At 42.6% G+C, this 17,012-nt stretch overlaps 1 protein-coding gene and 1 long non-coding RNA gene across 6 annotated transcripts in view; one reads left to right on the top strand and one right to left on the bottom strand.

Moving 5' to 3' along the window:
• Positions 1–17,012, top strand: part of LOC117282925 — a 99,308-nt gene that overhangs the window by 12,489 nt on the left and 69,807 nt on the right. The window contains exon 2 of the long non-coding RNA XR_004513866.1: positions 14,306–14,357. This is a non-coding gene — a long non-coding RNA (uncharacterized LOC117282925). The remainder of the gene's footprint in view (positions 1–14,305; positions 14,358–17,012) is intronic.
• The window catches only part of LOC111872094 (mucin-12), a 317,589-nt gene that overhangs the window by 274,639 nt on the left and 25,938 nt on the right, over positions 1–17,012 (bottom strand). The gene's annotated exons all lie outside the window — the stretch shown is intronic.

Here is a 17,012-nt window from a genome sequence, read left to right as displayed (position 1 = left end):
CGAGGCTCCCACATTTTCTGTAGACATTCGGCTCACAGATGGCGGTGAGTTTGTCAGCCTTACGAGCCGGCAGCTCTTTACCCCCCCAAGAAGATTCCTGGTACTCATTTATTTTCGAGGCTGAGTAGACCTCGGGACTATAGTGCGGCTGGAAGGATTAGATAAATTGAAGAAATCCACCTCATCGGGAATCGAATCCGCGACCTTCCGACTTGTAGCATAGTGCCTCACCCAACTACGCTACCGCGTGTCCCACTGTATTATCAGTAAGCTTGCTATGGCGTGCCATCAGCACTATCAACACGGTTTCTAAGCGAAATGAAGATGTGGGGACACACCAGCTAAGTGCACGGTCCTGAAATTGGGCGTAGCACATGGTCTCCGAGAAATGTCCACGTCTGCAAACATGTTTTTCCGCAATGTTAAATGATTGCATGGCGGGTGCACGAGATCTATACCTACGCACCGAGCCACGGGAGCCACAGGCGAGAGGTGTGTGAACTTTTGTACGGAAATACCTCTTAATACCTCATATTCCATATGAAGATACTTTTAACTTTTATAAATACGGCGCCTCTTCGAAGTTTCAAATGGCATCCAACTTACTTACTCATTGAGCTGAGCCCTTCTGGAGGAGCCGCCAATTCTGCAGCTACACAAGAATTTTCCAGCATTTTATGGAACCCCAGGATTCATTACCGTGTTCACAAGAGCCCTCCACTGATCCCCATCCTGAACCAAATCAATCCAATCCATACCATCCCATCCTATCTCTCTAAGATCCATTTTAATATTGTCCACCCAATTACACCTTGGTCTTCCCAGTGGACTCTTTCTTCTGATTTTCCCACCAATATCCTATAAGCATTGCTCGTCTCCCCCATTTGTGCTACATGCCCTTTCCACCTCATCCTCCTGGACTTGATCATTCTAATTATACTTGGAGAAGAGTACAAGTTATGAAGCTCCTCATTATGCAGTTTTCTAAATTGCATCCAACAAATGTACTTTATAGCTTCGGAACTTGCAGGAGTCTGTCTTATGTACAAAACTAGGCAACTAAAGAGTAGACCTGCAACATTTATTTTATAATTCCAGTTTCGCCCACACTGAGGATGGAAGCCGGGGTCGTCCTCCATAAATGGCTTCTCTTTGTATCTTTATATTGAAACTCGCGTAAAGTAGGAGTTACGTTGAACTGGAAGGACCCAAAGTATATCGAGAGGAGGCCGCTAGTGCAGGCTTCTGATATGCAGTTTCAGCTGAATCCTTACAGTAGATTCAGAGACGGAAATGGCAAGGCCTCCACTTCGTGCACTGAGGCTCCGAGGCTCCTACAGCGGTACTTATGAAGAGAGTTGTCTTCTGTGTTCTAGGGCCGTGTCGTCCGCATCCGAAGTTTCGAGGAAATTTTGCCTACACCTGCAGGGTTCTAAAGCAAGCCGAGACTACAATCTGCAGGAAGGCTGTGCCAGATGTGTGCTTCATGCTTGCTTATCTTACCCCTCGACCCTGAAGATGGAAGCGATGTATTCCTCGAAAACGTCCTTTGACTTTACCCGACTACACGGCTTTGTATTTCAGAAGATAGAACGTTTCATTGCTCAAACTATTACTAAATATTTTTGCGCTGTTTATTCAATTGCATTACACGTGACTTTATGCAGAATGTGCGGAAATAGTAAATTTGAGGCTCGCATACCGCTAACAGTGAAGACTAGTATCTTCTGAAATGTAACACCGTTTGGCCCAGCAAAATTTCACGGACGTTTCGTAGAAATATATTGCCTCCATATTCAGGGTCGAAGAATAAGGTAAGGAAGAAGCAGAGGGCAAGCAAAGCTTTCTTGCTTGTTCTACTCATGAACCCTGAGAGTGGGAGTCGTTGCAATGCTGCGAAATGTCGGTAGACTTCTGCCGGATTACACTGCGTCACATTCCAGAAGACAGAACTTCTCTTAGGTTCCACTTCACCCTAGATCTGTTTGCTGGAATTATTAAGTTCGAATCTCGGCTGCGTTATCTGCTGCCCTCGTCAGGAATCTCCTCGGTCTCTTCTGTTGAATGCTTGCGTAGTACCTTGATACATGACTCGGCCAATTTTTTGAAATCCCTTAACTCCTCACTATTCATGATCACGATTAGTGTTCGTTAAATAACGGGAGAGTCAGTTAACTCTTACGCCTTACCTAGTGCTTCGCTTGCCGTTTTTTCCTTGTTCACGTTTTTACCATAAGACTGTAATATACTTCATAGTCACAAATATTATCCGCTTCAGTATACTTCACCTTCTTAATCTTTCGTTCCTGTGAAGATGCGGCAAGGTTATGTGGCCCTTTCAGTTACGACTTGGTGTAAAATTATACATCTTCGGTTTTCCAAGAACATAATGTCACGTGTTTATGCTTCCGTGGCTAATAATGACGGGGGTCTTGGATAGGATGATTGGGTTTATTAACAACTTCTTCCACAGTCTACCTTAATCACAATCAATTATCGCGCTATCGCCAACCTACCCACTTCACAAATCACTAGGANAAACATTGTTACACTCGACGGACTTTGTAATGATTTTATGTATAATAGTGTAACGGACCAAAATGAAACAATTTAAAATACAATAAACAAATTCTTTTCACATGTCAAGTCTACTCTTCACAGGCTGACTTTCAGTTGGCAACTGAACTACGGCTGATCTGTAAATCAAGTCAAAGTCACATTGCGACTGATGACAGTCAGTAGTCAGTCACTAGGTCTTGGTGGCGAGCTCCATCTTGGGCTCTCGACCAGATATTTTTTACTATTTGACAGTTACGGTGTTGTTTTTGTGGGGCGCCCTCTCTGACGAAAGGATGGGTCTGCCTTTTGTATATGCTTCTGGCCCTTACCAGCGCAGTCTTTCTCGGGTTCGAGTCACTTGGGACTCGCGACCATATTTTACTCTCTCAGATTTGAGACTTCCTTTTTCGTCTCCTCCTACGACTCGCAGGGTGACGGTGGAGGTATCCGACCCCGCCTCCACGCAGGTTTGATCAGTCTTCTCGTTATACTGGTATAATCTCGAGTTGGACCACAGAACAGAAAACACATCCGTTGCCCAGCAATGGATATATGCGAAACACATAAAAAACTCGCCTTGCGACACCGGTACCATTGTTGCGTCCATGTATTTTCTATTGTTAGTTGCGTATTTGTTGCGGGCTTGTTTGCCGATTCGTTGCCTAGCAATGTCACAATAACATAAAGTGGGTGAGTGTTGCATCTTCGCAGGAAAGGAAACTGCGTATGTTGGGTGCGTGAAGTTAGGTGATTTCACGGTCATGAAAATTTAAATTGTGGTATATTTTATAACTACTAGTACATATGGTCTAGTAGATAACTGGCAAAGTAACCCTGAAGATGAAAGCAACAAATACCTTCGAACTGTTGATAATCAGAGGAGTACACGGTGTCATAGTCCAGAAGGCCGTAATCCAAGTACGTCTGAGTACAGATTATGTTGCCTTCACTTTTCACCTCTCACCATAAAGGGTGAAGGCTTCTTACCCTGATCTGTTGCTTCACTGCCATGTTCTTATGCCTACCGTCATGACGATCATGACATCGTACTTCTTGTTACGTGTACGTCAAAGAACGCGCCTCCCACGGGGCATGTTATAAACTGTGAACAGCGGAGTCGGTTGTAAAGACGTGTGTGCCGATTGCAGAAATAGTTCATAAGTTAATAAGCAGAAAACTTCAGAGCTTAGTTTCTAGAAGCCAAAGGCGGTCTATAAGACAGTGTCGAGAGTCGTTCTAATTGAGTAGGTCATTTTGAATATGGCATTCGGGTCCCAGGGAGGATGCAGCATTTCTTGGTTAGCTATGCGATTCCAATCCATGAAGTCACGTTCTTCTTTATTCGTGTGAAACGTGGTCTCTTATACAGAGGAACAAGTATATATGAACTTCTGAAAGTAAAATTTTTAGAAGAATATTAGGTTAAAATAATTGAGCAATTAAAGATTTCGCCAAAGTAAGCTCGTATTGATTTATATACACCTCAGTATCCTAGTACTGCTAGGATAGTAAATTCCAGAAGGCTACAGTAGGTTCGGCATATACTTATAATAATCTGATTCGAGCCTTATATAAAGTAGGATATACAATTGTCACATGTAGGGGATGCGCGGGGCTTATAGACGGGGTTTTTGATTGGATGATCGGCTTTATTGACACATTATTCACACAACTCGGGACTACGGGCAATACAACACTGTTCACCGTTACACACGCACTGGGTTCCTCAGTCTTCATTGGTCGTATCCTGGCAACGGATTTATAACAGTCTCACTGTCACTTCAAATCACGTATGAAGTCTTCTTTTCACAGTCTAATTCCTTCTTTGCCATTTCTTCTCAATCATCTTGGACTGTTATCTCCAGAACTCGACCCAGTTCTTGACAAGAACTCGCTTCAATGAACTCTTCTTCAACTGAAGCCTCTCAACTTCTGACAACAACTAATTGCTCCCTCGGAACTTCTCCTTATTAACCTCGGGGCGGACCCCGTTGCCCAGTATTATTTTAGGTGTGTTTACAGATTGTTGCCTAGCAATAGACTTCCAACTGTTACTCGCGTTAGCTCCAGAGGGGATGTGTTTACCGAGTGATACGTCACACTTTACTGCGAATGCTGATTATAATCGAAATACATTTCCTGTAAATAATAATTAATAAAATTTCTTCGCGTATATTCGTCACATAGTCTGGATTGAAATCGCGAAGTCTAAAGCCAGTGTGACGCTTTGAGTACCAACTTGGAGTTGCCGTTCCGACATGTACAGCCCCTTTGCCCAAGTTGAAAGCGTGGCAGGCAGACAGGCGGGAATGCAGGACGCGTAACTCGGTCACTGCGCAGCCCGAGACAGACCCTGCGTGCGCAGCTGCTCGGTTGCATATTCCGATCGGCTTTGTATGTGTTCCCTGTGGAAACCAGGAAATTATTGCCGGTATTCGAACTTTGAACCTTCCGAATATAAAGCAAATATTCTTCTTTACTCTACAATATTCAGTATATTGTCCGGAATTTGGGACCAATTCCGACGTGTGAAATTATATGTTGAAGGAGAAGCAGCGATAGCCATACAGTATAACATTCACACAGTGATCACTGATCACAGTGGCCGGGTGGTCTAAGGCATGTGCTTCTTCGCTCGCTCGGAAGCCGGGATCGTGGGTTCGATCCCACACAAGGCGTGGATGTATAAACGACATGTATCGAGAGTGTTGTCATCAGCAATAGCTGATTGTACTATTTTTCAGTTAAAGTGTTTCTTGGCAGAACATGAAACCGGTCTTCGTCTTTAAGACCAGACAACTTTTTCTGCCGTGCGACGGCAGCTAGCTGCAGGAAACGAGGGACTTAACCCGTAGTGTACAGTTCGGAGGAAAGCTACATAACTTATGAATGGAATCAGAATGTCTGGAGTACACCATTAACATACCTCGAAATGGAATTACATAATGACTTCTTGTCTTCTTCAGCGAGGGTATCAGTGAAGGTGCGGATTCATTCACGAATAGAACCGGACTTCCAGACACATGGAGGTTTATGCTCACAGTTGTAGCTATATATTTCACTAATTTAAATTGTTATCATCCGTAGTATCTTTGTTTTTATTCTGTTTATGTTGTTATACGGAAGTCAAGTTTACTAGAAGCTGGATACGAACTGAAGTTGGGGAAATAAGAAATGTTCGTATAATTTTGGTGGCAGAGTCTTTAGGAAAGCGGCAACTACTGTTTTTTTCCTTCGTTTTTCTTACCTTCTTGTTATTCTGTTCTTCCTTCTTGTCGGCTCCTCATTTATTTCCTTTTTTTTCATTCATACGTGGGTTTCTTTCCACCATCTTTAATTCCGTTTTTCTATAAGTGATTCTTTTTTGTATATTGTTCCCATTATTTTATCTGTTAAATATTTTGATTAAATTTAGCTCAGTGGGCTGTTCTCAGCGTTGAGATTCTCCAGAAAAGTTCAAAACGTGATGAGTACGTATGCATATTCAAAACGTGCCCACTGGAGGACAAGGTATCAACAGTTTCCTTTGTTTTTTATTTGGGCAATTAATGTGCTTGCGCCGAACTCAGAGGTACTAATTATGACAATTTTTTTCGAACCGTAATCAGTAAATATGAATGCTAATTCGAAAACAGAATAATGCAAAATATCGCACTACAGTTTACCAGACCAGTGGCCGTGCTGTCTAAGGCATGAACTGTTTTCGGTCGCTCGAACACTGTGATCGTGGGTTCCAATCCCCCTCAAGGTATGGATGTGTGTGCGTTTATTCTGTATTTATGTTGTTTTGTGTGTAGGTAACGGCCTTGCGACGGTATGATCTCCGTCCAAGGAGTCCTTCCGTCTGTGTATAGATTAAGAACATGGAGAACGCCGGCAAAGACCTAACCAAGGACTGTAGAGCCATAAATAGATGGATATACAGATAGGTTGGTAGTACAAAAATCTGTGATACTGGACAAATGCCACGCAGAAAAGTGTTGCAAGAATGACTTGTCATACTCCTAATTGTAACAGTTATTGACAGGAGTACTGGACTAAGCCCATATTGCTATAAATCTATTGATTTTATGTAAAAGTGAGAATATAATGTAATGTCGCTCTATCAAATGTACTGTAGGCCTTTGTAGATACATTATTTTTATATTATAGAAATTGACTTGAACACCAATGGGGGAAGCGGAAGTCTCGAAGAAGGCGTGTCCGGAGAAGATATCGAAATTGCAGGCCCACCTCAGTGGCCTCGTCTGATGCGCATCCTGACTTTAACCGCTCTAACATTGAGATCGTGTGTTTGAGTCCAACTTTTCTGTGTTTTTGCTGTTCTTCGATGGACCAATTCCTTGTCGAAGAAGTCGTATTAAGTAATGTGACTTACAGACCCGTTGCTAGGCAAAGACCAGGTGACAAATAACGAGTAGAACAGTTGATATGCAATAAACGAATAAACAAACGGCCGTTCCTAAACAACGGCTCGGTAAACACATTCCCGCGGAAAAGAGACGCATGCAACAGTACAGTCACAATGGAAACGGGGGTGTTTTCCATGTGATCCGTGCCCAAAAGTTAAAAAGAAAAATTGGGACAATGCAGTTTACTTGTCAGTTGAAAGTCAGTCTGTGTAGAGAAGACTATGAGGGTGGCATAAAATGGCCGCCAGCCTAGGACGCAGTTACTTGAGGATTGGCAGTTGAGTCGAACTCTGCAAGGGAGGCTGAGATGGTACCGTAGTTGAGTTGTCAAGAGTCCAGTTGCCGGATAATCACCGGACAGTAACGACTTGAGAGTGGAAGCTGCGGGGTCTTCACTGTTGGAGGCCGTTGCTAGGGAACGGCTGGTGAAGATAGCAGGCTGGATAAGGTATGGCGCATACTGCTATGGTTTGTAAAGTGTGAAGATTGGCGGTAGCGCTGTAATTACCTGTAGTTCCGAGTGGTGTGTGTAGTGGTCAATAAATCGAATTCACCAATCCAAACCCTGTCTATGGTCACATCCTTAAATACGTGAATCCATGCAGAAGAAGAAGAAAATACACGTTGTTTTTAAAGCAATGGTGCCTCTGCAAAAACAGGACTGCAGTATAAATTTATTCACAATATGTAAATAAATAATATTGCACGAATGCGGCTTACTTTTTTCACAAGTTGTTTTGTTTTATTTACAGTAATTAGAACATGCCATAGAGTCACGCAGTGGAACCGTACGTCAAAACGTACGTGAGTCGCTCGTTCTGTTTGATCGTGATCGGAGAAAGTTGTGTTACGAAGTTAGCACTAACATAACATTAATTCTGTGTGACATTCAAACAACCTGAATGCTTGAATGTCCATTTTACTTTCAGTGATAAACCTACTGCAAAGTGCAAAATCACAGCACGAATTATAATGTACAATCGCGTGGATATCATTTCGAACTCCTATGAATCACTCGTTACAATATGAAGATCTCTATTATTTCAGTTCAGAGGCTTTTGATGTGACCCACTCTAATTCTGACAGCCATTAATCGACCAACAACGAATGAGTACAAATGCACTTTATGACTTTACGTTCTTATGTCATAAAGTGCATTTGTACTCATGTTTTTTTCCTTGGCACTACAGCCCCAGTGGGCCTAGGCCTACCTCCATGAACTTCTCCGTTCACTTCGGTTTTTCTAGATCTTACACATTCGGTAGGACTCCTTGGGCGGGTGATCAGCTCGTCGCAAGGCCTCTACCTGTACACAAACACAGGAAAACGCACACACACAAACTAAACATCCATGCCCTGAGTGGGATTCGAACCTACGATCCCGGTTTCCAAGCGAGCGAAGAAAGTGCATGCCTTAGACCGCTCGGCTACCGTGACCGGCGCACTTGTACTCATCCCGTGCATAAAATGGAAGCAAAATATTGAGGTCGCTTGTATAATATTGTCACCACACTAATTTAATCTCGGCAACTGTTGATCCGATTTTGATGAAATTTGGTATTGACGTTAACGGTCGTGGAGATTCGTTTCTCTGACCACGCGACACCCTCTATCCGCTAACGTTAGCTCTAATCTCGCCGACAAGCGGCGGTCGCTCGATCGGTATAGTTTGCTTGCCGAATCAATCCGCGGAGTATTTTTTTTTTGTATTAATTTATCTTAAAATTTGGGGTCGAATTAATTTTTGATAACGGTAAAATACACCGCGCTATGAAACCTACTTTACATGAAACTCGACTTTAGTAAGTAACGGCTCACAGCAAATATGAATTTATCATTTTGCTTGTGTGCTGTGTTTTGTTTGAACGTGTTTATGTGTTATTTGTATGTTGTCTTATTGTAGTACCCCTGCCACCGGGTGAAACTCCACTTGCAGTTAAATAATAATAATAATATGTAAATCTAGCGTAACATGGAACTTTTACTTGAAACATTTGTCGTTATGGTGAATATTGAAAGCAATAAAAGAATAATAAAACTGCATAATGAGGAGCTTCATAACTTGTACGCTTCTCTAAGTATAATTAGAATAATCAAGTTAAAGAGGATGAGATGGGCAGGGCATGTAGCACGAATGAGAGAGAGAAGGAATGCATATAGTATATTGGTTAGAAAGCCAGAAGGAAGGAGACCACTGGGAAGACCAAGACGTAGTGGGTGGACAATATTAAAATAGATCTTAGAGAGATAGAATCGGATGGTATGGATGGTTGAGGATAGGGACCATAGGAGAGCCCTTGTGAATACGGTACTGAAGTTTCGGGTTCCATAAAATGCTGGGAAGTTCTTGAATTGCTGCAGAATTGGCGAATTTTGAAAAGCATTCACGGTCCAGACTGAAGTTCACCTTTGCAGTCGTGTTATTCAGTTTGTTCGGCGATAGTTGAGCAGTGGTCACGACAGTTATGGGCAAGAATGCGCATGCGTACAGTACACGGCGTTAGATCATGAGTAACAGCCGATGCTCCACCATTGCAATTGTAGTGATTACAGCTGTCTGCTAGGCAATTTGTACGGGCTGCTTTGTATAACATGTCTGCTTCCTACATCCGCGTTTTGGACTTTCTTTTATATAATAACATTCCCACCTATTTAGACTAGCAGAAACTTTCCCGGGCATAACAACATCATAGTGTAGGAAGGTTTATTTTACCAATCAGTCGTCCATGAACTTCTTTCTTTCAACTCCGGCTCTTGGCAAGTAATTTTAGTGGTCCGTCTGTCTGATGTTATGGTCAAGATGTCAGAATATGCATTTTAACATTACCGATTTTACAATTACGTCTGTATGAAATTGAACGCTGAAAGGGAAATGCCTTTTTAAACTAAGATTGCGCAAGAGACTTTTCAGTCTCGTCCGTACAATAATGTTTTGTCTTGCAGAATTGATGCATTGATATAAATATTGACGAGAAAACAGTCTGAAAATAATAAAATTTCGTATTATTAATAATAATTGATTAAGTCAAGGAGGATGAGGTGAGCAGGACATGTAGCACGAATGGGGGAGACGAGGAATGCGTATAGGATATTGGTGGGAAAGCCAGAAGGAAAGAGACCACTGGGAAGCCCAAGACTTACGTGAGTGGACAATAATAAAATGGATCTTAGAGAGGATGGGTTGGTATGGATTGGACTGATCTGGCTCAGGATAGGGACCAGTTGAGGGCTCTTGTGAACACGGTAATGAACCTTCGGGCTCCACAAAATGCTGGGAAATTCTTGAGTAGCTACAGAATTTTCGTCTCCTCCAGCAGGGCTCAGCTCCATGAGTAAGTAAGTAAGTAAGTAAGTAAGTAAAGTAATTATTAGTAATAATAATACAAGATGGGAAAAATAAATGAAATGCGGAGCGATTTTGCTAGTTAAAGCCTCAAAATATTCTACATGTATTACATGTACTCGCTTGAAGACACGTACCGTAGACGGTTATGCAACATACAAGCATTAAGTAGGGGTGCTGTCTCATTATTGTAGTTCGGCTTATTTAAGAGAAAACGTTGCGAAGAACGGACGCCATGACACAGAGCCTGTGAAATGATCTCGGTTTATACACGTCGCTGTGACATCCACGTGAAGACACGGCGCGGAGCGCAACTAGGACACGCTCTGTATGCAAACCAGCCACAGCTGCTGGAGCCTAGAACAGAGTAACGTGTATCCAACAGCCATGAGCAATAATTTCTCATGTTGATCGTCTTCCCTTGGATGTCTGCTCACTCTGAAGTCATTAAACTAATATATTTAAATTTAAATGTTGTAACTTCGTGGTCCGCCCCTGTGGTCTAGTGGTCAAAGTTCCTGGCTACAGATCCAGAGCTCCCGGGTTCCATTCCCGGCGCTACCAGATTTTCTGGGGTCTGGAACGGCGTTCAGTGAGCTTCGTGAGGATAACTGAGGAGCTATTTTAAGGAAATAGCGGCTCCGGTCTAGAAAACCGAGATTAACGGCCGTGGGGATCTGTTGCGCTGACCACGCGACACCCTCTATCCGCTAAAGTTAGCACTGACTTCGCCGACAAGTAGCGGTCGCTCGATCGGCATAGTTCGCTTGCGGACTAAAACCACTGAGTTTTTTTTTTGTATCTTCGTGTTCATGAGCCAGATGATTGTGAATTGTGAGTATAGAAGGATTCGGAAGGAGGTTGCATTTCACGCTGTGAAGTTACTGAGTCAGTATTAGTCTGAAGCGGCTGAAGAAAACCACATGACGAGTAAAGCTGCCTGTGGTTCAGCCAGGAATCTAACCTGATGTTAGTTGAGTGGTGTTGCCGGTAGGAGCAACCTATTAGTGTAATTAGTAATTAGTCAGCTGATAAGGGAAATCCCCCTTTTTAAGAAACTGAATGCTCGTAATCTTTCTTATTAGAACTTGCCACTGGACTCTGTTTGAGCCAAACGAATCCAGTCCCCCCACATTCCACCGTATTTCTCTCCAACGTCAGTTTTATAATATTCTCCGGTCTGCTCAAGAGGTCTCTCACGTGGTCTCTTCAACTCGACCTTTTCCGACCAAAAATATCATTTCCGCTATATAGCCTACATATCAAGTCCTTTGCTTTCCGCTTGGCTTCATTAGCTACAAACAAGAATTTAAATTATACAGTTCTTAATTAAGATATGGTGTTTTCTTCCTTACATGGTAACGTTAATTTGCACACTGCATTACAGCTGTGTCCTGTATGTGCCCACAAGGCATAATAGAACTGAGACAAAAGTGAGATTTAATGCCTTTGGATATGACTGCTTGTCGGTAGTTACTCCAGTCAAGTAATCGGCGAAGTTTTCTCTCCACACGGCGAATCAGAGCGTGGCGCGCGGCGCGGAACTCCAAGTAGACCAGCTTAGTTTCCAACTTCTCATATCTGAATTCCAGATGAATATGCGGTCGTGTATTGTATCTGACAGCCGAGAGTTGCTTGTGATCACACTGCCTTATACTTATGTAAAGTTTGTACATTCGGCAGCGCAGTTCAAGAAATGTTTATACGTAATCAGTACAGATGTACATACTGTATTTCATCATATGCTGACATGATGTGCAGAAACGAATGTTCTTTTAGCGTATTTTCGTATCAAGGTTCATACTCTCTTTACGGTGTGTTGTGAATATTTTCGCTGTAACGAATTTGCGCAGAACCGAAGCTCAGTGACTTCAACCACAGTAAACACACCATCTTTTGTTCATATCAAATATATCTACTTTCGCTTTTCTCCTAATTTCTACTTTATTTCCTTCATAATATATGTTATAATGCATTATGATGTATGTACATTAGTAGCCACCACAATGACTACATACACAAACACTATTCATATCTGACAGTAAAATTGTACGTTATGGGTTAATAATTTGGATTTCATTCACGGCAAAGGTGGAATTTCTTCCTTAAAGATGACATTTTCATTGTTGCCTTCCGCTCAAAGTAAATTTAATAAAAACGTCTGTTACATCTGTTGTTTAGTCTAGTTATAAAATGTTTGTTTCATTCTTACATGCTTCAGTAAGATTCCGCCATCTTCGAAAAATTGCTATAGAAATATAAGACTTAATTATATTAATTAATTTTGTATTGCTAGTGGGGTTGGACTAAGTCCCTTTTACTGCGGCCACTTCTGGCCTATTGTACCAGCCCCAGGTGATAGGTGTGGGTGATTGTGGAGCAATTGGTGGAATGAAGATTGGCAGGGGAAACCGAAGTACTCAGAGAAAACCTGCCCCCAGCGCCACTTTGTCCACCACAAATCCCACTTGACTAGACCCGGAAACGAACCCGAGCCGCCGCGATGGGAAACAAGCGACTAACCACTTGAGCTATGGCGCGGCCCTAATTATATTAATATATTGCAATTATTTAAAACTTTCAGTAGATTTCATACTTAATCATCCCTGAACATAGCAGAGTTCTGCCGAAACCAGCAGCTCAGCATGAACCTATTGCAACATACAAATTAAACCACGCATCTATATCAGTGGTTTCATGAACTTGACCTGCGCATTTGATCTCATCACCATCGCGTAGAGTCCGTGTTGAGCCTCACTCCTCAAAATGATCCTATTACTATATATATATAACCACACACACCTATATCAGCGGTTTCATGAACTTGACTTAAGCAGTTGATCTCTTCACCATCGCGTCGAGGCCGTGTTGAGCCTCACCCATTCTTCTGAACAGTGGATGTCTTTTTTCTCAGGGGTATAGCAGCTGCAAGCTGAAGCTAACCTTTCAAAATATGGGTACTCGGCCATCTTTACCTTTCTAACCTTTTACCTCTAAATATACGTTACCCGAAATCATGGAAACTCGAACCATTTTATTTATGTCAATTGCCCGATGAGGTTATTGGATTTTTCAGTTTACCTAATTCTTCCAGCCGCACTATGGCCCTGGAGTCGACTCAGCCTCTAATATAAATGAGTACCATAAATCTTCCTGGGGTGTAAAGGGCGGCCGGCGCGTAAGGCTGACAACCTCACCGCCATCTGTGTGCCGATTATTTACAAAATGTGGGAGCCTCGACGTCTCACAACCCTACTGGCCTCTACTGCATGCTACAGGGATACCTTTAAATTTATTTTAACAGAACGAAGTGTACTGAGCAGTGTGTTTCTTAAGAGGAGTGTCTGTCATATAGTTTGACATCTGGGCTCTCGCTCTGAGAGAAACCACAGACTGAGGGGATTTGCGAACAGGGCTCTGAGAGGCTGCTATGAGGAGCAGTATAATCAGGAATTTAATATGTCTCGCTCTTCGCTTGATGAAATAAAAAATGAAGAAATAAGCGGGACATGTAGCATGCATAGATGGAAAGCATTAGGCTACTTTAGCCGGAAAATCCATTGGAAACACGGTAGCAAACCTTCTGTTCCGTGAGGAACCGGGAATTCCTTGACCAACTGGGCCAAGGGGATAATGCACGGCATGAAACGTGTACAGTCTGTCAGACACGTGACAAGATGCATTCAAGTGCTCTGTGAGGACAAAACAGTAAAGAGGGTGGTGACCTGTGTTTCTGATCATTCCCACCTCTTCTTTCACACGAAATCCTTCCATCTTCATGTTTTCCAAATTGGTCGGCAGGAGAGCAACACCGCGGACCTGATTTCTATTTGAGAAATGAGAGATGCTCAGCTAATCCAAAATTCAACGTCTTTATATATCCCTAAGGTTCTTCATTCTATTCCCAAGAGAGAATATTGTTTTGTGGGTAGGTAGCCTTACGAGTTCTAATATGTAACGCCATTTATGGCCGCCTGTGTTTCTCTTCTAGGCAATGCATAGAGCGATTACATGCTGCACCATGATGACAGACAGTAACTAAGGTACGTGATGTCACATCCTCTCGACTTCAGAGGCTCAATCTGAATATTAAAGTAGGCTCTCAAACAGGTTATATGACTAAGAGTGTTATTTTATGAACAAAACTACGTATTCATAAAAAGAGCACTCTCTTCTTAGGGGTGACGCGGTTTAATCTGGCAGCAATTTGCCTAATTTTTAGAGGAACGTACTGCCTCCATCTTCAGGGTCGGGGATTAAGCCAAACACGCAGCAAGCGTAAGTCATGTCATTCTTGAGAAGAGCAGCTAAGGGAAAGTCTCTTGCCTTTGGGTTTCCTGTTAGAAATGATAGCCTACCGCGTGACTGCCCTCGTTTAGACTGTCAAGAGTCTGTAACCGCTGAAACCGTTGAAGAAATGCCCTCAGTGTTACTTGATTATCTGAACTGGTATTTATGAAACTTGGTATGTATATCAAGTCACCTGAGGCAATCTTAGCGATAGTATCAGCGCTACTTAACTCCGTGGCCTGTAGTCCGCAAGCGAACTATACCAATCGAGCGACCGCCGCTTGTCGGCGAAGTTAGTGCCAACTTTAACGGATAGAGGGTGTCACATGGTCAGCGTAACGAATCCCCACGGCCGTTAATCTCCATTTTCTAGATCAGTATCAGCGTTACAGCCTCTCAAATATTCAAATCATGAAATTAATTTATATTTCAAAGAATCTAGGCAATTAGTTCTTCCTAGATGTCCTTGTTTGTGCTCATATTTTCGGAAGTCTGAAAACGTCTTCTGGTTAACGGCTAATATCGTCCTGTTTGATTTGTTATACTCCAAGAAAATCTGTAATATACTTCGCTTATTTATTGTGGCTGATTTCACTGAACCCATCCCACACAGATTCCTGAGTGTTCAGTTCTCAGTTCTCATGTCTCTTCTTGTTGCCTACCAAAGAATATTTTCATATCCTTGGTTCTTTTTTTATTCCAAAGAGTTCCTTCTTTTTCGGTGCTGGGTTGCCAATTCACCGTCCAACCTTCCAGCTAGACACTTACTGTTCGAAAATGAAATATTCCTGCACATTTCCGCAGGGACATGAATTCGACTTGTATGTTCATTTATCCAAGAGTTGCTTAACGCCGTTGTTTAAACCGAATAATTTTGTATACATTCAAATTGGATGAAAAGATGATTATGAACGGAGAGAAGGCAATGTTTTAAATGGAAGCGGCCGTGGCTTACTTTACCGCGTCTTGAAAATATGTGGGGACGTGGAAATAAACATCCATGCATTATTATCTCTGTTGCGTGATGCTCAGTGTCGGCACCGAACTCTTCTACCTAAGGAAAGTGCTTAAACCGATGCTAAAATGGCACTTTACAAGCCTCCGCTGCATACTGTCGCGTGTTTATGGCTACGTGGCTAATGATAACGGCGATTGGATTGGATTGGATTGATTAACACCTTCTTCAACAATTACGACTGTCTTCTCTTTTAGTGCCTTCTGCCGTGTCTAACCTACTACGGCCTCAAAGTCGAAGTCACTTTGCGACTGACGGTCGGTCAACCAGTCAGTCAGTCAGTCAGTCAGTCAGTCTTGTTGTCGAGCTCCATCTGTGGCTTATGACCAGATATGTATTACTGTTTGACAGTTTCGGTCTTGTTATTGTGGGGCGCCCTCTCTGACGTGAGGACGGGTCTATTTCTTATCAGAGTCACTGTCTGCAGTAGTAAGTCATGGGGTCGACTCAGCCTCTAACAGAAATGAGTACCAGGAATCAGTTAAATAATTTTCCTGATGAGTAAAGCGCGGCCGGCTCGTAAGGCTGACAACACTACCGCCATCTTTGAGCCGATTGTCTAGATAATGTGGCACCCTCAACGTCTCACAACCCAATGGGCCTTCGCGGCCTGTTACAGGGATAGCTTTACTTTTTTTACTTATATTTTCTGTGTCGGGCTTCGCCTTGACCGAGGTTACGAACATTTTCATTATCATGATTTTGTGTGACTTATTGACTTGGTTCTTACTTGAACGGCCGCTTATATAGCATAGCGGCATCCGTGCAGTTGTTTGTTGAATGTTCGTTTACACAGAAACGTGTTTCGTACCAAGCTGGTCTCCATTGAAACGTGTGTTTATCAACGCGTTCCCTAGCAATGGATCTACATGCCACAATATGTTGCATGTCGAAAACTGTTTCATATTCAACTTGTAGATCATAATGTGATGAGAACATTTGTACCGAAGAGAGATGAAGTTACAGGAGATTGGAGAAAAGTGCATAATGAGGAGCTTCATAACTTATACTCTTCTCCAAGCATAATTAGAATGATCAAGTCAATGAAGATGAGGTGGGCAGGGCATGTAGCACGAATGGAGGAGAAGAGAAACTATATAGGATATTGGTGGGAAAGCCAGAAGGAAAGAGACCACTGGGAAGACCAATGCGTAGGTGGGTGGACAATAATAAAATTGATCTTAGAGATATAGAATGGGATGGTATGCACTGGACTAATCTGGCTCAGGATAGGGACCAATGGAGGGCTCTTGTGAACACGGTAATGAACCTTCGGGTTCCATAAAATGCTGGGAAATTCTTGAGTAGCTGCAGATTTGGCTTCTCAAGAAGGGCTCAGCTCCGTAAGCACGAGTAAGTAAGATCATATTGTCTTCTGTGCACCGTGTAATTC

The sequence above is a fragment of the Cryptotermes secundus genome, unplaced genomic scaffold, assembly GCF_002891405.2.
Source record: "Cryptotermes secundus unplaced genomic scaffold, Csec_1.0 scaffold403, whole genome shotgun sequence".
Taxonomy (NCBI): domain Eukaryota; kingdom Metazoa; phylum Arthropoda; class Insecta; order Blattodea; family Kalotermitidae; genus Cryptotermes; species Cryptotermes secundus.
The sequence above is the reverse complement of the archived record's forward strand: the minus strand, read 5'-3'. Positions and strand labels throughout refer to the sequence as shown.